Consider the following 27,095-nt stretch of genomic DNA (forward strand, 5'->3'; position numbering starts at 1 on the left):
ATGGTCTCCCAATTAGTGAGTTTGAGCCCTGCATTGGGTTCTGTGCTGACAAGCTCAGAGCCTGGAGCCTGCTTCAGTCTGTGTCTCCCTCTCTCTCTATCCTTCCCCAACTCATTCGTGTTCTCTCTCTCTCTCTCTCTCTCTCTCTCTCTCTCTCTCTCTCTCTCAAAAAAAATGAATAAACATTAAAAATTTAATATTAAAGGTACAATAAAATATTCACAAGGATAGTATAATCCCTCCCATAAGGAATATAATGCTTTAATGCCAAGTATTTTTAATATTAAGATTCAGTACTATGGAAATAACATACAAAAATACAATCTCACCTCACTAACCTGTTCTTCATTCCTTTATTTTTTCTCTCTCAAGTTTAGCAAGGAAAACACCTGTCATCATCATTACTCTCTTCTTCAGTATACTAATCCTCCTTCAAAATGGAATGGTCATGGCTCAGGAACTTCTGGGGAAAAAAAGGAAAGATGTGTATTATTAGCTTTTTTCTTTGAAAAAAAATCTCATGAAAATTTATATATCTGTGGGCTGGGTAAATTTCATGACAGGAAGAAAAGTGGCTTTCCTGCCCACATAAAATTATAAAAACAAAATATGAACAGCTAAACCTAAGAAAGAATATAAATTCTTGAAGAATTTCAGGGATCATAATGGCAATAAGACAGAGTGCATTTCCAAAATAATGGCAAAGGCAGTGTACAAATGAAACACTCTGATTCAGAATAATTGCTAAGAAGTGTATACAAATGCACTTTAATGAAGAAAGTTAAATAACACACTTCATACCATATGCCTATCCCATACTCTATTACATACTTTAGAACCTTCAAAAATAAAAATAACTACGTGGGTGGGGAGTTATAAGTATCATCATAAATACAAAACAAAAAAGAGCAATGCTCAGAAACAAGAGGATACTTTCAAATGACCAATACTTAAAGTTTGTATAAACTGTTCACTGACTTTATGGCATCAAATTCAAATAAATTGCTTTACTATAACCACCAATGAAGGGCCATGTGGAGAGTTCCTCTATCTGGGCAGAATGCAAACAAGTGATAAATTAAATCTTAATTGTGGATGTCACTTTGCCTGAAATTTCCTGACACAGTAAACATAATAAATATCCTTTCAGCTCAGTTTCTTACATTAATGTCAGGGCTTCAAAAATATGACACCTACCAACCCCTGTGATTATTCAAATATGAAAAAAGAGAATTTAATAAATTATCTTGTATACTGGAATTCAAAGCTCTACATTTGTAGGGAAAATTGAAGACTGACAAATAAATTTACATGGAGCAATTTTCCAAACCTGTTAATGTAAAAGGTATTTGGTAAAACATCATCCCTGAATCATCTTGAGCCTCATAATCACTATCGTCTTATTTTCACTTTAAAATAAAATATTTTACAATGACTCAGAGTTCTATAATACAAAATAAGCACATGAAACCAAACCTAGGTCACTTGCGGCAGTTGAAAGCCAATTTCTCTCTCCCTCTCCCTCCCTGTTTGTCTTTCTCTCTCTGTCTCTGTCTCTCTCTCTCTCTCTCTCTCTCTCTCTCTCTCACACACACACACACACACACACACACTTTATATTGATATAAAATGTGAATATTTCATAATAGGAGTTAGTGAAAATACTTCCATCTGATAGAGGATTATCATTATTGAGTATTTCTACAGGAATCTAATGTAACCAAGGCTGCTTTGACACAATTTTTGCTCTGAGAGGAAAGATTATCACAGATTATAAAGATTATAAAGCAAATATGAATAATCCAAGAATTATCCAGTTCATAAATAACTAATATAATAAATTTCATGAAGACAATAACATACAGTCAACTCAGTATGGTGTCTGTCACAAAATAAGTTTCCTTGCAAAGCACATTGTGTTAAAGTTTATTAGATATTATATTCAACCAATCACAGCATGTGAACTTTGGAGATTCTGAAAATATCCACAAGGTACTCCTTACCTTGGTCATTAAAGTTCAGGCATATCCTGGAAGAGGAGTAAAGATGGTACAGGAATAGGAGGACCCTAGTCTTTCCTCGTCCCTTAAACACAGCTAGATAAATATCCAATCATTCTGAATACCCAAGAAATCAATCTGAGGACTTATGGAGCAAACTGCACAACTAAAGGGAGAGAAGAGGCCACATTGTGGAAGGTAGGTGTGGAGGCATGGTTTGGGGAAGAAATGGATCACTGGTGCTGTGGAGGGGAAGGAGCCCTGATCACAGAGAAAGGTGAGGGAGAGAACATATAGGGGAACATACAAGGAGAACACTTCACCGAAGTCATTAACTGGGAAAATAAGAGGGGCTTATTTTCATGAGTTTTTGCAACTAGCAGGGCTCAAAGACTGGAGTTTAAGAGGCCTGCAGTGTGGCTGGCATATAGCCCTGAGGATGCTGCAGTGCTCCAGCAGAGGAGGCAGGTAAGTAACCCAGGGACAGATGGCACAATCAGGATCACTTAAGATACACTGGGAGAGATTGTTCCTTCTTAGAGCACACCTGAGAGAGATAGCATTGCCTCTTTGGGGACAAAAGAGTCAGTGGGTGCCATTTCCCTTCCTCAACCCTCAGTATAGGTGCAGAGACACCTGATGAGGGTGGCTAACCTGGACACTGGCTGCTTGCTCCAAATCCCATGCCTCTGTGCTCTGATGCAACAGATCTTCTGGGTCTTTATCAGTCTAATCAGTTTGATCAGACTGTATCAGTCCCAGCTCAGTGAGACCCTTTCCCAGAAGACCAGCACAGGTCCCCACCATACTAGGTCCCTAAAGTTTGGAGTTTTTAAAGTTAGCTGGCCTGGTTGGGATAGAGCCCAAGCAAACTGGACACGATGTGAAAAGAGCAATCTTAAAAATGTCTAGGAAGAACAAGGGGAAATTATTCACTCTTCTGGGAGGGCCTCCCTGACCGCAGTAAGCATGAACTCCTCTCTCCAGGGACAAAGGAGATGGCTGGCGCCATTTCCCTCCCATCCTCCCCCTACCCACTACCCCGCATAGACAAACTTCAGTAAACAGCACAAAGCCAACACTGGCTGCCTGCTTACACCAAGTCCCACCCCCCCGTGCTCTGCTAGTGCTGCTTTTCTCTGGCAGGTGTACCTTAGGATGAGTGCAGCAGGCCTCTTTCCTAGAAGACCAGCACAAACCCCTGCACACACCATGTCTACTGGTCACAGAGTTCTGCAAAGCTTCAGTTCTAGTGGAAGAGCATCAGGTCTCTTTGAAAGCAGCTCAAAGCACACCTAATTAAAACTCACCACCATGAGTCCAAGGTCCAAACGCTCTGCATTGCAGACAAGAAGAAACTCTGCAGAGCCACTGGCCTGTGGAAAAGAGCAGCTGTAATATCAGCAGAGTGCATGCAGCACACACCAGAGACACTCCCTGAAGTTCCAGGCTCTGGATATTATATGACCTCTTCTTCATAAAGCCATTACTCAGGAGCAGGAAACATAACAGGCTTTCCTAACACAGAGAAGAAGGCAGAGACCTAAACAAAATGCCAAAATGGAGGAATCCATCCTAAAAGAACAAACAAGAAAAGGTCACAGCCAGGGATCTAACTGAAACAGATATAAGTAATATGCCTGATCCAGAATTTAAAGCAACAACTATAAGGATACTAGCTGGGCTTGAGAAAAGCATAGAAGTCATCAGGGATTCCCTTACTGCAGAGATAAAAGAGCTCAAAACCAATCAGAATGAAATAAAAAATACAATAACCAACATTTGAAACTGACTGGATGGAAAGACCATGAGGGCAGAAGAAGGAGAGGAATGAATAAGTGATACAGAAAATAGAATTATGGAAAATGATGAAGCTGAGCAAAAAAGGGAAAGAAAAATCTTGGGATCACAAAAATATACTTAGGGAACTCAGTGACTCCATCAAATGTAATAGCATTCAGATCATAGGAGTCCCAGGAGGAGAGAGAGAAAAGGGGGGAGAAGGTTTATTTGAGGAAATTATAGCTGAAAACTTTCCTAATTTTGGAAAGGAAACAGATATCCAAATCCAGGAGGCACAGAGAACTCAGAAAAATCAACAAAAGCAGGATAATAAACAAAAGACATATTGTAGTTAAATTTGCAGAATATAAAGAAAAAATCCTAAACACAGCAAGACAAAAGAAGTCCTTAACTTACAAGGAAAGACCTATAAGTTTAGCAGTAGATCTCTCCACAGAAACTTGGCAAGCCAGAAGGGAGTGGCATGATATAGAAAATGTGCTGAATGGGAAAAATCTGCAACCAAGAATACTCTATCCAGCAAGGCTATTATTCATAATAGAGGAGAGATAGTTTCCCAGACAAACACAAATTAAAGGAGTTCATGACAATTAAACCCACCTGCAAAAAATATTAAAGGGGTCTCTTTCAGTGGGAAAGACCAAAAGTGACAAAGACTAGAAAGGAAGGGAGAAAATCTCCAGAAACAATGACGAAACAAGTAATAAAATGGCACTAAATATATATCTATCAATAATTACTCTGAATGTAAATTGACTTAATGCTCCAATCAGAAAACACAAGGTGAGGGCGCCTTTGTGGCTCAGTTGGTTAAGCACCTGAGTCTTGGTTTCAGCTCAGGTCATGACCTCATGGTGAGATTGAGCTCTGCAAATGGCTCTATGCTGATAGCACATAGCCTGATTGAGATTCTCTCTTCCTCTCTCTCAAAATAAATAAATAAAACTTAAAAAAAGACATAGGATGTCAGAATAGATTTGTTAAAAGACCCATCTAAATGCTGCCTATAAGAGAATTGTTTAATTCACTTTAGACCCAAATACACCTGCAGACTGAAAATGAGGGGATGGAGAAACATTTACCATGCAAAAGGATATCAGAGGAAAGCCAAAGTAGCCATAGTTATATCAGACAAACAGGATTTTAAATCAAAGACAATAAGACATGAAAAAGGGCATTATATCATAATAAAGACGTCTTTCCAACAAGATCTAGCAATTGTAAATATATATGCCCCCAACTTGAAAGAACCTAAATATATAAAACGATTAATTGCAAACTTAAAGAAACTTATTGGTAATAATACAATGATATTAGGAGACTTTAACACCCCACTTACAACAATGGACAGATCATCTAAGCAGAAAATCAACAAGGAAACAGTGGCTTTAAATGACACACTGGACCAGATGGACTTAACAGATATATTCAGAACATTTCGTCCTAAAGCAGCAGGATACACATTCTTTTCAAGTGCATATGGGACATTCTCCACAACAGATCACATACTAGGTCACAAATCAGGCCTCAACAAATACAAAAAGATTGAGATTATACTATGCATATTTTCAGAACACAATGTTATGAAACTTGAATTCAGCCACAAGAAAAATTAGAGAAGACCACAAATACCTGGAAGTTAAAGAACATCCTACTAGGGTGGCTCAGTTGGTTAAGCACCTGACTCTGGTTCAGGTCATGATCTCATGGTTTGTGAGTTCAAGTCCCACATCAGGTGAGCTCCTGCTTTGGGTGAGCTTGAGCTCCATATCGGGTGAGCAGGAGCCCTGCATTGGGTGAACTCCACTTCTCTCTCTCTGACCTTTGTTAGATTCTCTCTTCCCTCATTCATTTGCATCCTGTCTCTCCTCAATAAAAAAAAAAGAAAGAACATTCTACTAAAGAATAAATAGAAATTAAAGAAGAAATTGAAAATCACATGGAAATCAATGGAAATGAAAACATGACAGTCCAAAACCTTTGAGATGCAGCAAAAATGGTCAGAAGAGAGAAGTATATAGCAATATAGGCCTACCTCAAGTAGCAAGAAAAATCTCAAATACACAACCTAACTTTACACATAAAGGAGTTAGAAAAAGAACAACAGGAGAAGGTAAATAATTAGAGCAGAAATAAATGATATAGAAACAACGACAACAACAACAAAACCCAGAAAACAATAAAACAGCAGTGAAACCAAAGCTGTTTATAAATTAGTAAAATTTATAAATTTCTGGCCAGACTTACCAAAAAGAGAAAGGAACTGGAAAATAAAATCACAAATGTGAGAGAAATCACAACCAACACCATAGAAATACAAACAAATATAAGAAAATATTATGAAAAATTATATGGCAAAAAATTGGAAAATCTGGAAGAAATGGATAAATTCCTAGAAACACATAAACTACCAAAACTGAAACAGGAAGAAATAGAAAAACTTAACAGACTGATAATCAACAATGAAACTGAATCATTAATTAAAAAGCCTCCCAAAAAACAAAAGTCCAGGGCCAGGTGGCTTCACAGGGGAATTCGACCAAACATTTAAAGAAGAGTTAATATCTATTCTTCTCAAACTATTCCAAAATATAGAAATGGAAGAAAAACTTCCAAAGTCATTGTATAAGACTAGCATTACCCTGATTCCAAAACCAGATAAAGACTCAAGTAAAAAAGAAAACTACAGACCAATATCCCTGATGAACATGGACACAAAAAATCTCAACAAAATACTAGGATATCAAATCCAACCATACATTAAAAGAATCATTCACCATGAGGACCCTGGGTGGCTCAGGAGTTAAGTGTCCGACTCTTGATTTTGGCTCAGGTCATGATCTCAAGGTTTGTGAGTTCACGTTGGGCTCTGTGCTGACTGTGTGGAGTCTGCTTGAGATATATTCTCTCTCTCTCTCTTTCTCTCTCTCTCTCCCCTCCCCTCCCCTACTCTCCCTCTCTCTCTCAAAATAAATAAACTTAAAAAAAGAATCATTCACCATGATCAAGTGGGATTTATTCCTTGGTTGCAATAGTGATTCAATATTTGCAAATCAAACAACATGATACACCACATTAATAAAATAAAGGATAAGAATCATATGATCTTGTCAACAGATGCAGAAATAGCATTTGACAAAATACGGCATCCATTCTTGATAAAAATCCTCAACAAAGTACAGATAGAGGGAAACATACCTCAACATCATAAAGGCCATATATGAAAAACCCACAGTTAATATCATCCTCAGTAGGGTATAAGTGAGAGCTTTTCCTCTATGGTCAGGAGTAAGACACAGATGTGTACTATCAACACTGTTGAGAGGTTAAAGAACATTGTGTTAAAGAATGTGGGTTAACCAGGAAATTAAAAAAGAAATTAAAAAAATACATGGAAGCACATGAAAACAAAACATGACAATCCAAATCCTTTGGCATGCATCAAAGGCAGTCCTAAGAGGCAAGTATATTGCAATGCAGGCCTATATCAAGAAGCAAAAAAGTCCCCAGTACACAACCTAACCTTACACTAAAGGAGCTAGAACAGGAAAAGCAAATAAAGCCTAAAGCCAGAAGAAGAATGGAAATAGTAAAGATTAGAGCAGAAATAATGATATACAAACAACAACAACAAACAGTAGAAAAGATCAATGAAACTAAGAACTGGTTCTTTGAAGGAATAAACAAATTGATAAACCCTTAGCCAGACTTATCAAAAAGAGAAAGGACACAAATAGATAAAATCACAAATAAAAGAGGATAGATTACAATCAATCCCACAGAAATATGATTATAAGAGAATACTATGAAAAACTATATGCCAACAAACTGGGCAATCTGGAATAAATGCCAAATTCCTAGAAACTGATGCACTGTCAAAACTGAAACAGGAAGAAACAAATCTGAACAGACCTATAACCAACAAAGAAATTGAATCCATCATCAAAAAACTCTCAAGTCTTGGGCTAGATGGCTTCCCAGGGGAATTCTACCAGCTATATCTATATATTTATATATCTATATCTATATGTATCTATATATCTATATTTATATATCTATAGTGTATTTATTCATTTTGAGAGAGAGAGAAAGAGAATGTGTGGGGGAGGGAGAGAGTGGGAGAGAATCCCAAGCCAGCTCTGCACTGTCAGCACAGAGCCTGACTCAGGGCTTGATTCCATGAACTGTTAGATCATGACCTGAGCCAAAACCAAGAGTTGGAGACTTAACCGACCTGGCCACCCAGGCTCCCCTACCAGATATTTAAAGAAGAGTTAATACCTATTCTTTTCAAACTGTTCCAAAAAATAGAAATTTCAAACTCATTCTATAAGGCAAACATTACCTTGATTCCAAAACCAAAGACCCCACTAAAAAGGAGAATTACAAGCCAATATTCCTAATGAACATGGATGCAAAAATTCTCAACAGGATACTAGCACATCAAATTCAACAGTACATTAAAAGAACTATTCACCATGATTAAGTGGGACTTATTTCTGGGCTGCAGGGATGGCTCAGTATTCACAAATCAATCAACGTGATACACTACATTAATAAAAGAAAGGATAAGAACCATATAATATGATTCTGTCGCTGGATACAGAAAAAGCATTTGAGAAATACAGCTCCATTATTGATTAAAAACAAACAAAGGAGAGATAGATGGAACATACCTCAACATGAAAAACACTATATACGAAAGACCCACAGCTCATATGATCCTCAACAGGGAAAAACTGAAACTGAGAGCTTTTCCCCTATGGTCAGGAACAAGACACAGATTTCCACTCTCACCATTACTTTTTAACACGGTACTGGAAATCTTAGCCTCAGGAATCAGACAAAAAGAAATTAAAGGCGTCCAAATCAGCAAGGAAGAATTCAAACTTTCACTATTCAGATGACATGAAAGCTTATGTATAAAACCCGAAAATCTCCACCAAAAAAACCCTGCAAGAATACATGAATTCAGCAAAGTCACAAGATATAAAATCAATGTACAGAAATCTGTTGCATTTGTATACACCAATAATTAAGCAGCAGAAAAAGAAATCAAAGAATAGATCCAATTTGCAATTGCACCAAAAGCAATTAGATACCTAGGAACAAACCTAACCAAAGAGGTAAAAGATCTGTACTCTGAAAACTATAGAACACTTATGAAAGAAATTTAAGAGGACACAAAGAAATAGAAAAGCATTCCATGCTCACGGATTGGAAGAACAAACATTGTTAAAATGTCTGTACTACCCCCAAACAATCTATACATTGAATTCAATCCCTATCAAAATACCACCAGCATTTTTCACAGAGCTAGAATAAACAATCCTAAAACTTTTATGGTACCGCAAAAGACCCTGAATAGCCAAAGCAATCCTGAAAAAGAAAAACAAAACTGGAGGCATCACGATTCTGGATTTCAAGCTATACTACAAAGCTGTAGTCATCAAGACAGCATGGTACTGGCACAAAAACAGACACAAAGATCAACAGAACAGAAAAGAAAACCCAGAAATGGACCCACAACTATATGGCCAACTCATCTTTGACAAAGCAAGAAAGAGTATCCAATGGAAAAAAGACAGTCTCTTCCACAAATGATGTTGGGAAAACTGGACAGCAACATGCAGAAGAATGAAACTAGGCCACTTTCTTACACCATACACAAAAATAAATTCAAAATGGATGAAAGGCCTAAATATGAGACAGGAAACATTCAAGGTACTAGAGGAGAGGACTTGCAGCATCTCCTGACCTCAGCCATAGCAACTTCTTACTAGACAAGTTGCCAAAGGCAAGGGAAACAAAAGCAAACATGAACTATTGGGACTTCATCAAGATAAAGATGTGAAAGTGAAAGAAACAACAAAATTAAAAGGCAGCCTACAGAATAGAAGATAATTGCAAATGATATATAGGATAAAGGGTTCATATCCAAAATCTATAAAGAATTTATCAAACTCAACACCCAGAAAACAAACAACCCAGTTAAGAAACTGGCAGAAGACATGAATAGACACTTTTCGAAAGAAGACATCCAGATGGCTAACAGACACATGAAAAGATGCTCAACATCACTCATTGTCAGGGAAACACAAATCAAAACAACCATGAGATACCACCTCACAGCTGTCAGAATGGCTAAAATTAACACAAGAAACAACAGATGTTGGTGAGGATTCAGAGAAAGGGGAACCTTTTGCACTGTTGGTGGGAATGCAAACTGGTGCATCCACTCTGGAAAACAGTATGGAGGTTCCTCAAGAAACTAAATATAGAACTACCCTATGATTCAGAAATTACACTATTAGGTATTTATCCAAGGGATACAAAAATACAGATTCGAAGGGGTATATGAACCCCAATGTTTGTAACAGCATTATCAACAAAAAACAAAATATGGAGAGAGCCCAAAGGTTCATCAACTTATAGATAAAGAAGATGTAGTATATGTGTGTGTGTGTGTGTGTGTGTATACACACACACACACACACACACACACACACACACACACACACACTATGGAATCTTTTACTCAGTTATCAAAAAGAATAAAATCTTGGGGCACCTGGGTGGCTTGGTCGGTTAAGCATCCGACTTCAGCTCAGGTCATGATCTCACAGTCTATGAGTTCGAGCCCCGCGTCAGGCTCTGTGCTGTGCTGACAGCTCAGAGCCTGAAGCCTGTTTCAGATTCTGTGTCTCCCTCTCTCTCTGCCCCTCCCCTGTTCATGCTCTGTCTCTGTCTCAAAAATAAACGTTAAAAAAATTAAAAAAAAAAGAATAAAATCTTGCCATTTGCAACAACATGGATGGAGCTAGAATGTATTGTGCTAAGCGAAATAAGTCAATCAGAAAAAGACAAATACCATATGATTTCACTCATATGTGGAATTTAAGAAAGAAAAGATGAACATATGGGAAGGGAGGTGAATCAAGGACAGAAGTAAACAAACCACAAGAGACTCTAAATTTTTTTAAGTTTATTTATTTGAGATAGAGAGCATGCGTGCACATGTACATGCGAGTGGGGGTAGAACAGAGAGGGAGTGAGAGAATCCCAAGCAGGCTCCACACTATCAGCACAGAGCCCGATGTGGGCCTCAAACCCAGGAACCATGAGATCATAACCTGAGCCAAAACCAAGAGCCGGCCACTCGACTGACTGAAGCCACCCAGGCGCCCCCAGATTTTTTTTATTAGCAATGTTTCTTGATAGTTTCTTTTATATCTTCCCTGGAATGTGTTTTATGTCCTTTGTCGGTATGCATATTGGGTCTTTGTCCTTGTTTGTAATAGTCTTCTGCTTCATATATGTTGCAAGTACTTTTGTTTATAGTAGGCTTTCTATAAAATTTATGGTGATTTTAAGTATGTCCACAAATACTTTGATATTCCTCCCTTGGAGAAATTGATCTTATTAATCCCTATCTTTCAGCACGACTGGAGTGTGAATGACTTCCTTTTTTGCACAGAATGTGGCAGTGACACTGTCTGACTTCCAATACTAGGTAATGAAAGGCACTGCAGACTTGTCCTCTCTCTCAAATCACTGTCTGGAGAAAGCCAACCATCACATTGTGAGGACACTCAGTCCTTTGAAGAGGCCTGTGTGGTGAGGAGCTGAGACTTCCCACCCACAGCCATGAGAGTGAGCTATCATGGAAGTGGATTCCAGTCCCAGTCAGATGATCACAGCCCTAGCCAGTACCATCCCCAGAAGCCTGACCTTCAGAAACTGTGTGAAATAATTAATATTTGATTGCTTAAATTGTTAAATATTGTGGTGATTTGTTATACAACAGACAACATACAATTTTAAACTTTTTATTGTGAAACTATGTACAGAGAAATGGATAAAACATAGATGTACAGTTTAGCAAAGTATTATAAAGCAAACACTAATGCAATTACTACTCAGGTTAAGAAATAGAAAACTGCAGGTCCCTAGAAAGAACATATGTGTTCTTTCATGATAAAAACCCTCTTAATCCACTTTATATGTAATCACAATCTTGAATCTTGAATTCGTGGTAATCAATTCTTTGTTTTGCTTCATGGTTTTACCCCCTATGTTTAAATCTGTAAGTAATACCATTTCATTTTGCTTATTTTTGAATTGTATCTAAGTGTAACTGTACTAGATTTATTCTTTTATATCTTACTTCATTTGCTCAACCTTCTGTAAGATTCACCAGTGTTGTTGCATGTAGCTGCATGTAGTCTGTTTATTTGTATTATTATTCCTGTTGTGTAACTCTGCCATAGAATAATTATTTTATTTTTGAACTCCTGGGTTTTTTTTTTCTACTTTGGGGCTACTGAACACTTTTATGAAAAATCTTGTTTATATGTCATGGTTCACATGTGCAAGAGCTTCTAAAGATATATATTCCTAGGAGTGGTGATATGAGTACCTCTGACTTTACCATTTAATAAACATTTTTCCAAGGGGAGATACTAATAGGCACTCCAGTGATGAATGAGTTCCTGTTGTGACATATCTTCAACATTTGTTACTTTTAAGCTTTCTAAGTTTCTTGCCAATCTGAGGGCTTAGCGTGGTATCTCACCATACTTTAATATACATTTCCTGAATAATAATTTTAAGTAAATTTTCATATTTGGCAATTCTTATTTATCAATTCCCATCTATTTTCCATTCTTTGCCTGCTCTTTCTCATTGAAGAGACTTTTTAAGAAAAATTTTTTTTAACGTTTATTTATTTTTGAGACAGAGAGAGACAGAGCATGAATGGGGGAGGGTCAGAGAGAGGGAGACACAGAATCTGAAACAGGCTCCAGGCTCTGAGCTGTCAGCACAGAGCCCAACGCGGGACTCGAACTCACAGACCGCGAGATCATGACCTGAGTCGAAGTGCGCCACTTAACCAACTGAGCCACCCAGGCACCCCGAGACTTTTAAATATATATAGTCTACATTTTAACCCTTTGCTTATATATGTTGGAAAAATTTGACACGCTTACTTTATCTCTTCAAGTTTTAAATGGTGCTTTTAATGCACAGAATTTTTAAATTTTAATGTAGTTAAATTATAAATCTGTTCCTTAATGGGCAATTCTATTATGACTGATTTAAATAATTCTAACATACCACACAGTAAAAACAAACAAACTCTTCCATATGCTCACTCTTCTAAATGCTTTATAGTTTACTTTCCATGTGTCATAGAGTTGATCCTTGCGTATGGTTTGAGGAAGAATTCCAGTTTTTTTTCCACATGGCTACTCAATTATCCCAACACTATTCTAAACATTATCCTTCCCTCCCATTGCTCTTCAGTGTTACTTCCTGTTCTGTTGTGTTACTATGTCCATGGATCTGTTTCTGGGCTCTCCCTTCTTTCCTTGATCTCTCTCACCTTCCTCATCCCACTACCAACACTGTACTATCTTAATCTTCTTCATAACAAGTGTTCATATTACACCTTAATTTCATTTTTGACTGTTACAGGGGTGCTTGGGTGGCTCAGTTCGTTGAGCATATGACTTTAGCTGAGGTCATGATCTCATGGTTCATGAGTTCAACCCCTCCGTCAGACTCTGTGCTGACAGCTCAGAACCTGGAGCCCGCTTCAGATTCTGTGTTTCTCTCTCTCTCTCTGCCCCTCCCCTGCCCGTGCTCTCTCTCAAAAAAAATAAACATTAAGAAACAAGTACCATTTTTTACTGTTCCTTAGCTATTCTCAGCCCTCTGCATTTCCATGTTGTCAAACTCCAGACAAAAATGTATTGAGATTGTGTTGGGATTGCATTGGGGGGAAATATATAAACTGAGGATATTGATATATCCAGAGTCCTCTGATCCAGGAACATAATATTCTGCACTTACTTGGGTCTTCTTTAATAAACCTAATTAAAGATTTGTAATTTCACTTAAAAAGACTGTATACACATTTTATTACATTTATTCCTAGGTACTTAAAACTTTTTAGTGCATTGGGATGCCTGGGTGGCTCAGTCAGTAGAGCACCTGACTCGATCTCTCTTAGGGTTGTGAGTTCAAGCCCCACATTGGGTGTGGAGCCTACTTAAAAATAAAACTTTTTATTGCATTGTAATTAGTATCTCTTTTATTTTGTAAATAATCGGCATGTAGACGAACACTAGATTTTTATTTACTCATTTTTTATCTAGCAAAATTGTTAAAATGTCTTATTGATGCTAATAGTTGACCTGAAGTCTATTTGGGATTTGCTACATATATTATCATCTTATTTCCAAAAAGGATAGTCTCTTATTTCATCCTTTCCAATCACTATACACTTATTTTTATGTACCTTACTGCTCAGGCTCAGTTCTCCAATAAAAATGTTAAACAGCAAGGAGCAGGGAGCCAACATGGTGGAGAAGTAGGGGGATCCATCCTTCCCGTCTCTCAAACAAAGAAGTGTAGAAGCCAAAGGACTTTGAACACCAGAGCTCAGGAGGAAAAGAGACTGAATCTACTAGGAAGAAAATGGGAAAGCTGGAAAAAAAGATAGGTGGGTAACTGCGAACTGGGGGAGATTAAAAAAAAAGGCTGTGTGGACACAGAGGGGAGGAACCCCCTTCTGTGGAGAGACAAAGGGAGGAGAAAGAGTGGCTAGGGAAGTGCAGGACCATATCTGGACAGGAGAAAGACCTCAACAAGATACTAGGCAAATCGAATTCAACAGCACATAAAAAGAATTATTCACCATGATCAAGTGGAATTCATTCCTGGGCTGCACAGCTGCTTCAATATTCATAAATCAATGTGATATATCACATTAATAAAAGAAAAGATAAGAACCATATGATCCTCTCAATTGATGCAGAAAAAGCATTTGACAAAATTCAGCATCCTTTCTTAATAGAAACCCTCAAGAAAGCTGGGATAGAAGGAACACATTTAAACATCATAAAAGCCATTTATGAAAAGCCCATAGCTAATATCATCCTCAATGGGAAAAACCGAGAGCTTTCCCCCTGAGATCAGGAACACGACAGGGATGTCCACTCTCACTGCTGTTGTTTAACATAGGGTTGGAAGTTCTAGCATCAGCAATCAGACAACAAAATGAAATCAAAGGCATCAAAATTGGCATAATGAAGCTTTCACTTTTTGCAGATGACATGATATACATGGAAAACCCAATAGACTCCACCAAAAGTCTGCTGTAACTGGTACATGAACTCAGCAAAGTCACAGGATACAAAATTAATGTACAGAAATCAGTTGCATTTTTATACACCAATAATGGAGCAACAGAAAGACAAATAAAGAAACTGATCCCATTCACAATTGCACCAAGAAGCATAAAATACCTAGGAATAAACCTAACCAAAGATGTAACAGATCTGTATGCTGAAAATTTAGAAAGCTTATGAAGGAAATTGAAGAAGATACAAAGAAATGGAAAAACATTTCGTGCTCATAGATTGGAAGAACAAATATTGTTAAAATGTCAATACTACCCAAAGCTGTCTACATATTCAATGCAATCCCAATCAAAATTGCACCAGCATTCTTCTTGAAGCTAGAACAAGCAATCCTAAAATTTGTATGGAACCACAAAGGACCCTGAATAGCCAAAGTAATATTGAAGAAGAAGACCAAAGCAGGAAGCATCACAATCCCAGACTTTAGCCTCTACTACAAAGCTGTAATCATCAAGACAGCATGGTATTGGCACAAAAACAGACACACAGGCCAATGGAATAGAATAGAGACTCCAGAATTGGACCCACAAACGTATGGCCAACTAATCCCTGACAAAGCAGGAAAGAGTATCCAATGGAAAAAAGACAGTCTCTTTAACAAATGGTGCTGGGAGAACTGGACAGCAACATGCAGAAGAATGAAACTAAACCACTTTCTTACACCATTCACAAAAATAAACTCAAAATGGATGAAGGAACTGAATGTGAGACAGGAAACCATCAAAACCCTAGAGGAGAAAGCAGGAAAAAACCTCTCTGACCTCAGCTGCAGCAATTTCTTACTTGACACATCTCCAAAGGCAAGGGAATTAAAAGCAAAAATGAACTATTGGGACCTCATCAAGATAAAAAGCTTCTGCACTGCAAAGGAAACAATCAACAAAACTAAAAGGCAACCAATGGAATCAGAAAAGATATTTGCAAATGACATATCGGATAAAGGGCTAGTATCCAAAATCTATAAAGAACTCACCAAACTCCACACTTGAAAAACAAATAATCCAGTGAAGAAATGGGTAGAAGACATGAATAGACACTTTTCTAAAGAAGACATCCAGATGGCCAACAGGCACATGAAAAGATGCTCAACGTCACTTCTCATCAGGGAAATACAAATCAAAACCACATGGAGATACCACCTCACGCCAATCAGAGTGGCTAAAATGAACAAATCAGGAGACTATAGATGCTGGCGAGGATGTGGAGAAATGGGAACCCTCTTGCACTATTGATGGGAATGCAAACTGGTGCAGCCGCTCTTGAAAACAGTGTGGAGGTTCCTCAAAAAATTAAAAATGGATCTACCCTATGACCCAGCAATAGCACTGCTAGGAATCTACCCAAGGGATACAGGAGTGCTGATGCATAGGGGCACTTGTACCCCAATGTTTATAGCAGCACTTTCAACAATAGTCAAATTATGGAAAGAGCCTAAATGCCCATCAACTGACAAATGGATAAGGAAGATGTGGCTTATATATACAATGGAATACTACTTGGCAATGAGAAAGAATGAAATCCTGCATTTGCAGTAACATGGATGGAACTGGAGGGTTCCATGCTGAGTGAAATAAGTCAGTCAGAGAAAGACAGACACCATATGTTTTTACTCATATGTGGATCCTGAGAAACTTAACAGAAAACCAGGGGGGAGGGGAAGGGGGGAAAAAAAGTTACTGAGAGGGAAATAGGCAATCCATAAGGGATTCTTAAATACTGAGAACTGAGGGTTGATGAGGGAGTGGAGGAGAGGGGGAAAGTGGGTGATGGGCATTGAGGAGGGCACCTGTTGGGATGAGCACTGGGTGTTGTATGGAAACCAATTTGACAATAAATTATATAGATATAGATGTAGATATAGATATATAAAACGCTAAACAGAAGTGGATTGTTTTGTTCCTGATTATAAATAGAAAGATTTCAATGTACTAGTAAGGATGTTTTGTGGTAGGTTTAATATAGACACATTTCTCAATATAAGTTACCCTTTATTCCTTGTTTGCTAATTTTTTATTAAAATAAATTTTAAATTCTACTGAATAATTTTTCTGCATCTTCTGAGGTGTAACATGATTTTTATCCTTATTTAATCTGTTAATGTGGTAAGTTCCATTGATAGGTTTTCTAATATACAAACCTTACATTCCTAGAATAAACCTATCTTGACTATGATATATTGTCTGTTTTTAAAATATATCACTGGATTTGTTTTACCATTTGTTTTGCCATTTTGTATCCATGTTTATAATTATAAACCTATAATTTTCTTTTCTCTTTATGTCTTTGTCGGGTTTCATTATCAAGTTATGCTAGCCTTGTAAAATGTTGGGAATATTCACTTATTTCTATTCTCTGGGAACAGTATAAGGTTTAGAATTACTTTTTCATTGAATATTCAGCAGAACTCACCAGTGAAGCCTGAAGCTTCCATTTTGAGGAATTTTTTTTCCTTTTAAGTCAGGTTTATGTACAGATCATTGAATTTGGACAAATGTACACATCATATACCACTACCACAAGATGTAGACCATTAACACCAACCAAAAATCTTTTCATGCTCCTTTGTTTTCAATCCTCTCTCCTTACCCAGGCCCAGGAAACTGCTAAATTGGTTTCTATTCCTACAGTGGAATCAACCAGTATATAGCCTTTGTGACTGGCTTCTTTCACCTAGCATAACGCCTTTGAGATTCATCCATGCTTGTGTATGTATCAGGATTTTGTTCCTTTTTATTGCTGAGTGATATTTCACTGTGTATATAGATGAACTACAACTTGTTTATCCACTCACCAGTTGATGAACATTTGGGTTGTTCCTGTACCTGGCTGTTTTCAACAAGCTCCTATAAACATTCACACGCAAGCCTTTGCACGGATATGGCAGTCACCTTGCAGAGGCAGATTTGCCAAGTTTGGTTTGGATGTCCAGACTGATGATGCTAGCACAAATTAAGAAAAGACTTCTTTTTGTAAAACAAAAAAAAAACAAAAAAAAAAACATTTGTTTTAATGTTTATTTATTTATTTTTGATAGAGACAGAACACAAGCGGGAGAGAAGCAGAGAGAGAGAGAGAGAGAGAGAACCCGAAGCAGGCTCCCAGCTCTGAGCTGTCAGCACAGAGCCCGATGTGAGGCTCAAACTCACAAACTGTGAGATTATGACCTGAAGTCAGATGCTGAACCAACTGAGCCACCCAGGCACCCCAAATTAAGAAAAGACTTCTTACTCACTTATTCACATAAGGAGGCTTTCTGGGGAGAGCAGAATGCTTGCCAAGCAGGCCCAAAAAATGACTTAGAAGATCAAGGAAAGGAGACTGGCTTGGAGTTTTATGGGAGTGGGGCTGGAGGAAGGTTCCAGAGCATGGGCAGGGACTTGTGTGGTTTGAGCCTCATATCTTCACGAAAGCAGTGAGAGAGCACCTGTGTTGAGGTATTATTAGCTTGCTTGAAACTGGGAAGAAGGGGAAGAGAGAGGTGTTAAGCTTAAAAATTGTCCAAAAACATCAAAAGATGTTAGACTCTTTCTTATGGTACACATGTATTTTTTTTTTTTACTCTTAGGTAAACACAAGAAATGGGATGGATTGCTGGTCTGTTAAGTGCATGTGTAACTTGGTAAGAAACTGTTTAACCATTTTCAAAAGAGGATGAACCATTTTGTCTTTCCCACAGCAGGCCAGGAGAGTTCCTACTGCTCCACATCCTGGCCAACAATTGTTATTTTCCACTCTTACCTTTAAAATTTTACCTATACTAGTAGCTGTGATTGTAATTTGCATTCCACAGTAACTAACGATCCTGAACATTTTTCAAGTGCTATTTGTCATCTACATATCTTCTCTGTTAATTTCTGAGGAAACTCTCAACTCTGTTCAATTCTTTTTTTAAATGAATATAGGACTCTTCAGCTTTCTGACTCCTTCTAGCAGGGTAATACTTTTGTAGGATTCATCCATGTCATCCAGATTGAGAATTTACCGGCATATCATTATTCATGATATCCTCCACACTCTCCTTAGTAATGTCCTCTTTCACATCCCCACTGTTGGCTTTTTGTGCTGTTTCTTTCTGTTACTTAGTCTTCGTAAGGAGTTGTCAATTTTATTAGTCTTGTCAAAGAGCCACATGTTAACTTTTGTTGTTCCTTTTTATTACGCATTTTTTTGTTTTATGAATTCATTGTTTTTATTGTTTCATTTTCATTTTTGTTTTCCTGTTATTTTTTATAACATTTTAAGATGGATTGGAAGCTCATTAATTTGTAGCTTTTTTTTTCTTTCCCAATATAGGCCCTTATGGCTATAAAATTCGACCTCATCCTGAGTTGGCTGCACTTTGCAGGTTTTGATTCATAGTATTTTTTCATCATTTGTTCAAAAGTAATTAAATTTCTCTTTCAACGTGCTCTTTGACATGTGGTTATTTTGTAGTAAGCTTAATTTCAAAACATGGAAATTTCTGATATTTTTGTCATTTATTTCTAAAATTATTTTATTGTGGTCAGTGAACATACTTTGAATAATAGTAATTCTTTACTATTTACTGAGACTTGATTTATTTCCCAGTATATTTCATTTTTTTTGTAAATGCTCTGTGTACTTGCAAAGAAAATAGATTCTGTAGTTGTAGATGTGATGTCCATATAGGGAAGTAAACTGTGTACCTCCTTATATTCTTGAGAACTCCTGCTTCTTTCTCTTGGTCAGTGACCTACTTGAATTAGTTTACCTTCTAGTACTTGGATGAAATTCAATATCATGTCAGTTTACAAAAATGAAATGACAGTCATTCTCCAACTTAAGAAAATATCTGAAAGCCAGAGAACTTTATCTTCTGTCAACACAGGGTGGAATGCAAAGGAGTTTACATTTACAGCCTCAGCAGGTTTTATGTGAAAATCAGGCCCAGATGCAGGATGAGTAATACTCTAATATTTGGGATTGGGATATTTGGAAGCACAATCTGATAATTTTGATACCCCTCCCCCTCATGTCCCTGAACACTTCCTGATGGCAGAAACAGAGTTTTCCACATTAGCCTCACCTGAAGTGGATGCCTTAAATGATGATGTTTGTCCTTCTCAGGACCTACCTGCCCTTCCATTCCCCCAACTCCTCATTGTCTCTGTGTTGATACCAAGAGTCAGGTACCAGCACAGCCTGGGGAGAGAAATAAAAAGTCCTCCTATGAGAAAAAAATGCCTATATAACAAAAGGTATTACAGGAGCTGCCTAACAATAGGGCCTGGGGAGTCTGTGTAAAAGTGGATCCTGGTGTTAGATAAGCGAATGTAGAATTTAAGAGCAGAGAGATCATTTATTGACCCGGGCACTCACCTTTGATTCATGACTTTTCCTTAAGCAAAAATACCTAAAGCCATCTCAGCGGACTAAGGACAGGCAAAGTTGGAGCGGCAATCAAGATGGTTCGATCTGCAGGGATCTCAGGTGGTGGCTGATACCACAGTTCTCTAGGGTGATAATTTATTTACATAAACAAGCAAACAAAATAAATAAATAATTAGCCGTTTGCTACCTTAATGGAAAATCAGGGTCCCACACCCAGGGCTCAGCTCTAAATTTACACACTCAGAGTACATGAAGTGGAAGGTCAGTCCCCCTTTAGTAACACTCCTGTAACTCCACGCAAATGTACACAGTAAATATTCCTGCAACCATTTCTCAAAGGAGCTTATGGCTATTTCCAGGCACTGGGTAGATCAAGGTCAGGTCAGGATGTTTCTTCACAGGTGATGGGCAAGCTGCTGCACTTGAAATGTCTCTCTACTTAAATAAAAACAATGAAAATAATACATTGTGGGTCTCTTTGGAATTTGAATTTGGAGGAAACAAGTACCAAAGTTGGGAATACTCTTATTCATTTATTGGATAACCCCAGAGGCTGCCAAATTCCCAAGGGTCCAGAGAAGATCTCAACTGTGGCACAAGCTGCCCTCCTTCTTGATCCTAGAACTCAGCAGGTCGGAAGTTGCTCGTGAGATCTACAGTTGTTAAGGACGTTGTTTGGAATCTGGAAAGCTCCAATAGAGAAGACAGAACAGAGAGGTATGATTTGGAGTAAACTGATACCCTCTACAGAGGAGCACCAGTCATTTGAAGAGCAGCTCTCATGCCCTGGTAGTTACAGATCACCCCACCACAGGACACAAAGTGACAAGTGATCTGAGTTTGCCATAATAAATTAGATTTGATATGATCCATCATCACAGAAATTGGTGTGTACAGCAATGATCAATCGTGTAATGGTAGTGGCCCATTTGGGACTGGGCTTAAGCGGAGCCATAAGGCCCAGGTAAATCACAGGAACAGGTGGCCCGGACTCCTACCTGTGCTGCCTCTCCCTCAACCAGCACCCATGTTTCACGGGGGCTTCCTATGACTAACCAGCATGAAGAAATGACTCAGAGTGAATCACAACTAGGCTGGCTCATTATGTGGGTGTTGGCTGAAATGGTCTGCTGCTGCACCCCTGCCTCATTAGAATGCCACTTGGGACATCCCTGAAAGACACCATGAAAGGAAGTCCTTCAGGTGAGCCAAGCTTGGAGTGGCTCTGTTAGTAATTCATTCATATGAAAGAAAATGACTAGAGGTACAGAGACACATGGACTTTTGACAGTGGCAGATGGCTTGTCTGGTCAGGGGCCTAGAAGGGTCTGAGGTCTGAGAAAGAGATGTGCAGTAGGGCAGACAGCATGAGATCTTTGTGTCTTACTTGAAATCCTGCCAGAGACCACACACTGCAGAAGAGGCTCTCAGTATTACTGGTAACAGGATGACCATCTTTTGGCTGCCATGCCAGAAAGACTATTCTTGACAACCCGGTCCTTGTGCAAAGGCTCGTGAACAGTGTCAGGGGTGAGAGCTAAGCACAGGCCCAATGGCAAGGGCTTCCTATGTCAAGACTGACATAGTTGCCACCATTGCCAAAGGCCCATCTAGTTGACAGCAGACTGATGCTATCAACTTGGCGCCATTAATCACAAGGCAGGATTTTGTCCTTATGACCCCTGCCCATGGTTCTACTGGCACATCACCCAGACACCTGCAGAATGCCTTACCTGTGATATCCCACAGTCCTGCCTCAGAACAAAGGGCCCATTTTACACCAAAGGAGGTGTAACCATGAGCTCATGACTATGGAATGCATTGATCTTGTCCCCTACCCATCATCCAGAATTAACTGGTCTGATATGATGGTGGGATGCCCTATTGATGGTTCCCCTAAGGTGCTGGCCAAGAGTCAATACTTAGTGTGGCTTGGATACCATCTTCCAATCCAGGATGTGGCATACATTCTGAATCAATAATGACTGATGACCAATAGTGCCACTATCGCTAGAATACATGAGTCTGAGAACCAACAAGTGTAGGGGTGGCCCCCTCTCTTATAACAGACCACAACCCTACAGATTTTTTTGTTTCCCATTCATGCAACCTTTGGCTCTCTGGGATTACAGGTCCTAGCTCCTGGAGATATGAGTGGAGACACTTCTTTCAGGGTCACAGCAAACATTCCTCTTAAGTGGAAGCTATGACTACCACCTGACTATTCTCTGTTCTTGGCCAGTGGCCCAAAGGTAAAGAAAGGATTGGCTCTGATGATTGGGATTGTAACTGACAAGCATCAGGGACTAGACTGCTCGTAGAGAATCAAGTAGAGTGGAGTGTGTCTATGTAAATAACTGGGTATCTCTTAACTGTCATACCCAGCAATGACTTTCAATGAGCAAGGAAAACCACCACAACATCACCCTGGGGATGAAGGTCTGGATCACCCCACCAAACAAGCAACCCACAGAGCCCAAAGTGCTGCTTAGAGTAAAGGGAATCCAGCAGAAGAACTCTTACTCATTTTGCTAGTGCTCTGGCACAGGTGTTCAGATTAGAACAGGTCATCATCAACTTGGAGACTCCAATCACACTTGCAAAGAGTAAGGATGCCTTTGTTCTCAGTCAAGGGAGGCTCGGGGATGGCAGGCCCCACAATGTGTATGAAAGCTGTACACAATGGGAGTGATGCAAATGGTGGACTAAGCTGGGACACAAAGCTTGTACACCTTCTCCAGTTCCTTCAACCAGTTCCTGCTCTCCTGCGATTGGCACCCCATCTACCCCAGGCTGCCCCAAACTTGGAACTGACTGAGGTATATACTGCAGGGCATTTGGAGCTGGCTCTCTGTCAGCCACCTAGGTGCTGGATGTGCATAATGGAGGTGCACAGGAGTCAGCCTCACACTGAACTAGGACTTCAAAAAGCTATACCCTCAGAGCAAAGAGATTAGCATCTAAGTCTGCCCCTCCTGCCAGATGCAGGGAATAGTAGAGAATGCAGCCTTCTGATGATCAGAACAGGGGATGGGCAGGGACATGGTGCGGAGCTGAGACACTGTTACCCGGAACCCACACTACTGGGAACACATACCTTGGATTGGCCAAAGACGTTCGGATGTGAGCCAGGTAGAGGCAGCTTCCATCATTGTGTCGCATATCTCTATGCATCTGCAAACACTCGGCATCATCCAGCTTTCTTTCTTTCTTTCTTTTTATTGTCCAGCCTAATAGTACAAAGTGATAGGTCATTACTGTTTTATTTTGTTGTGATTACTAATGATTTTGAGCACTTTACCCTGTACTTTAGGATTTGGTTTCTTCTGCAAATTATGTTTCCTCTTTGCTCAATTTAGGGGTTGCTGTCAACAGCATGTCTTAATTTTGGTTATGGTGTCACTTGTACAAAAGATTTAAATCTTTATATAGACTATTTTGCTATAAGTTTTGCTTTTGTATTATTTAATCCTGCTTTAAAAGCCTACTCTTTTCTAATTTTTTCCCTATAACTTAAAAAAAAAAGTTTAGATCCTTCACACATAAAAAACTTATTTTTGTGCACAGTATGAGGAAAGGATCTGCTTCATTCCATGTGGATAGCCAGTCCCTCCAAGATCACTTACTGAAGCATCATTTCTCCATTCTGATTTGAAATGTCACCTATTGTATACCAAATTTCAAAATATACATAGGTCTGTTTCTTGATCCTCTATTGTCTATTCATGCACTGATGCTGCTGGTCTCAATGATAAAATTTAACTTTGTCTTCATAATTCACAGGACAGGTCTACCCCTTCCTCTGCCTTTTTGTTTCTGCAAGATTGTCTTGACTACTCTTGTACTTGTACAGATGCATATAAACCAGATAATCATCTTTTTACATTCTATTTTTTAAACAGTAGCAATTTTATCAGTATTGTATTCAATATATGGCCTCTTAAAAGTAATTCTTCTATCATGAACATGGGTTATCTCTCTATTCTTTATTCCTTTAGAAAAGCTGTGTTTTTTCTTCATAAAGTTTTTTTCATTTTAGATTATTCCAAGGTATCATAGTTGCCAGTGTTGTGGCAAATGGGATAATTTTCCTATCATATTTTCTATTATTATTATTACACTGATCTCAATATGTTACACTGATTTCAAATATTATTTTCAAATCATGCTGATTTGCTAATTCTAATGCTTTTCTTAGGTTTCTAAGGGAGAAGGTACTGTTTGGAAATTACAACAAACATCCATTTCTAATATTTTTAGAATTTAATTTTTAAAAATTTTACAATTAATCAGCACCTCCAGGGCAATAATTTTTTTTTAATACAATTTATCGTCAAGTTACCTAACATACAGTGTATGCTCTCGGATTCAGAAGTAGGTTCCCATGATTCATTGTTTACATACGACAACCAGTGCCCCATCTCAACAAGTGCCCTCCTCAATGCCCATCACCCATTTTCCTCTCCCTTGCCCCTCCATCAACCCTCAGTTTGTTCTCTGTATTTAAGAGTCTCTTATGGTTTACCTCCCTCTCTGTTTGAAACTATTTCCCCCTTCCCTTCCCCCATGGTCTTCTGTTAAGTTTCTCAAATTCCATATATGAGTGAAAATATATGATATCTGTCTCTCTCTGACTTATTTCACTTACCATAATACCCTCCAGTTCCATCCACGTTGTTGCTAATGGCAAGACTGCATTCTTTCTCATTGTCAAGTAGTATTCTGTTGTACATATAAATCACATCTTCTTAGCCATTCTTCAGTTGATGGACATTTGGGCTCTTTCCATACTTTGATTATTGTTGATAGTGCTGCTATAAACATTGGAGTACATGTGCCCCTATGAATCAGCACTCCTGCATCCTTTGAATAAGTTCCTAGTAGTGCTATTGCTGGGTCATAGGATAATTCTATTCTTAATTTTTGAAGAACCTCCATACTGTTTCCAGAGTGGCTGCACCAGTTTGCATTCCCACCAACAGTGCAAGAGGGTTCCCATTTCTCCACATCCCCATGAGCATCTGTTCATTCCTGAGTTGTTAATTTTAGCCATTCTGACAGATATGAGGTGGTATCTCATGGTGGTTTTGATTTGTATTTCCCTGATGAGAAGTGATGTTGAGCATCTTGTCATGTGTCTGTTGGACATCTAGATGTCTTCTTTGAAAAAGTGACTATTCATGTCTCCTGCCTGCCCATTTCTTCACTGGATTGTTTTTTGGGTATTGAGTTTGGCAAATTCTTTATAGATTTTGGATACTAACCCTTTATCTGATATGTCATTTGCAAACATCTTTTCCCATTCCATTTGTTGCCTTTTAGTTTTGTTGTTTCCTTTGCTGTGCAGAAGATTTTTATCTTGATGAGGTCCCAATAGTTCATGTTTGCTTTTATTTCCCTTTCCTTTAGAGATATGTCAAGAAGTTGCTGCGGCTGAGGCCAAAAAAGTTGTTGCCTGTTTTCTCCTCTAGGGTTTTTGATGGTTTCCTGCCTCACATTTAGTTTTGACTCACATTTTGAGTTTATTTTTGTGTATGGTATAAGAAAGTGGCCTAGTTTCATCCTTTTGCATGTTGTTGTCCAGCTCTCCCAGCACCATTTGCTAAAGAGACTCTCTTTTTTCCAATGCATACTTTTCCCTGCCTTGTCAAAGATTAGTTGGCCATACATTTGTGGGTCCAATTCTGGGTTCTCTATTCTATTCCACTGATCTATGTGACTGTTTTTGTGCCAATATGATACTGTCTTGATGATTACAGCTTTGTAGCAGAGGCTAAAGTCTGTAGTAGAGGCTAAAGACTGTGATGCCTCCAACTTTGGTTCTCTTTTTCAACATTACCTTGGCTATTCGGGTCTTTTGTGGCTCCATACAAATTTTAGGACTGTTTGTTCTAGCTCTGAGAAGAATGCCGGTGCGATTTTGATTGGGATTGCATTGAATGTGTAGATTGCTTTGGGCAGTGTTGACATTTAAACAATATTTTTTCTTCCAATCCATGAGCATGGAATGTTTTTCCATTTCTGTGTGTCTTCTTCAATTTCTTTCATAAGTTTTCTAAAGTTTTCAGCATACAGATCTTTTGCAACTTTGGTTAGGTTTATTTCTAGGGATTTTAAGGTTCTTGGTGCAATTTTAAATGGGATCAATTTCTTGATTTCTCTGTCACTTCATTATTGGTGTATAGAAATGCAATTGAATTCTGTACATTGATCTTACATCCTGCAACTTTGCTGAATTCATGTATCAGTTCTAGCAGTTTTTTGGTGGAGTCTTTCGGGTTTTCCATGTAGAGTATCGTGTCATCTGTGAAAAGTGAAAGTTTAACTTCTTTGGCAATTTGGATGCCTTTTATTTCATTTTTTGACTGATTGTTGAGGCTAGGACTTCCAACACTATGTTAAACAACAGCAGTGAGAGTGGACATCCCTGTCATGTTCCTGATCTCAGGGGGAGAGGTCCCAGTTTTTCCCCATTAAGGATGATATTGGCTGTGGCCTTTTCATATGTGGCTTTTATGATGTTAAGGTATGTTCCTTCTATCTCGACTTTCTTGAGGGTTTTTACTTAAAAAGGATGCTGTATTTTGTCAAATGCTTTTTCTGAATCTGTTGACAGGATCACATGGGTCTTATCCTTTCTTCTATTAATGTGATGTATCACACTGATTGATTTGTGAATATTGAACCAGCTCTGCAGCCCAGGAATGAATCTCACTTGATCACGGTTAATAAT

General features: G+C 38.5%; 1 protein-coding gene across 12 annotated transcripts in view; it reads right to left on the reverse strand.

Moving 5' to 3' along the window:
• Window positions 1-363: 363 nt before the first annotated feature.
• Window positions 364-27,095, reverse strand: part of CDK20 (cyclin dependent kinase 20) — an 87,054-nt gene continuing 60,322 nt past the window's right edge. For 4 of the 12 annotated variants that reach the window (XM_045042545.1, XM_045042544.1, XM_045042534.1 and 1 more), the window contains 3 exons: window positions 18,243-23,592; window positions 17,802-17,973; window positions 364-463 (listed from right to left, as the gene is read on the reverse strand). The gene's annotated coding sequence lies outside the window, so the exon portion shown is untranslated. The remainder of the gene's footprint in view (window positions 464-17,801; window positions 17,974-18,242; window positions 23,593-27,095) is intronic. The other 8 variants (XM_045042543.1, XM_045042541.1, XM_045042540.1 and 5 more) reach the window with 8 other exon arrangements.

The sequence above is a fragment of the Felis catus genome, chromosome D4 (assembly GCF_018350175.1).
Source record: "Felis catus isolate Fca126 chromosome D4, F.catus_Fca126_mat1.0, whole genome shotgun sequence".
Classification (NCBI taxonomy): domain Eukaryota; kingdom Metazoa; phylum Chordata; class Mammalia; order Carnivora; family Felidae; genus Felis; species Felis catus.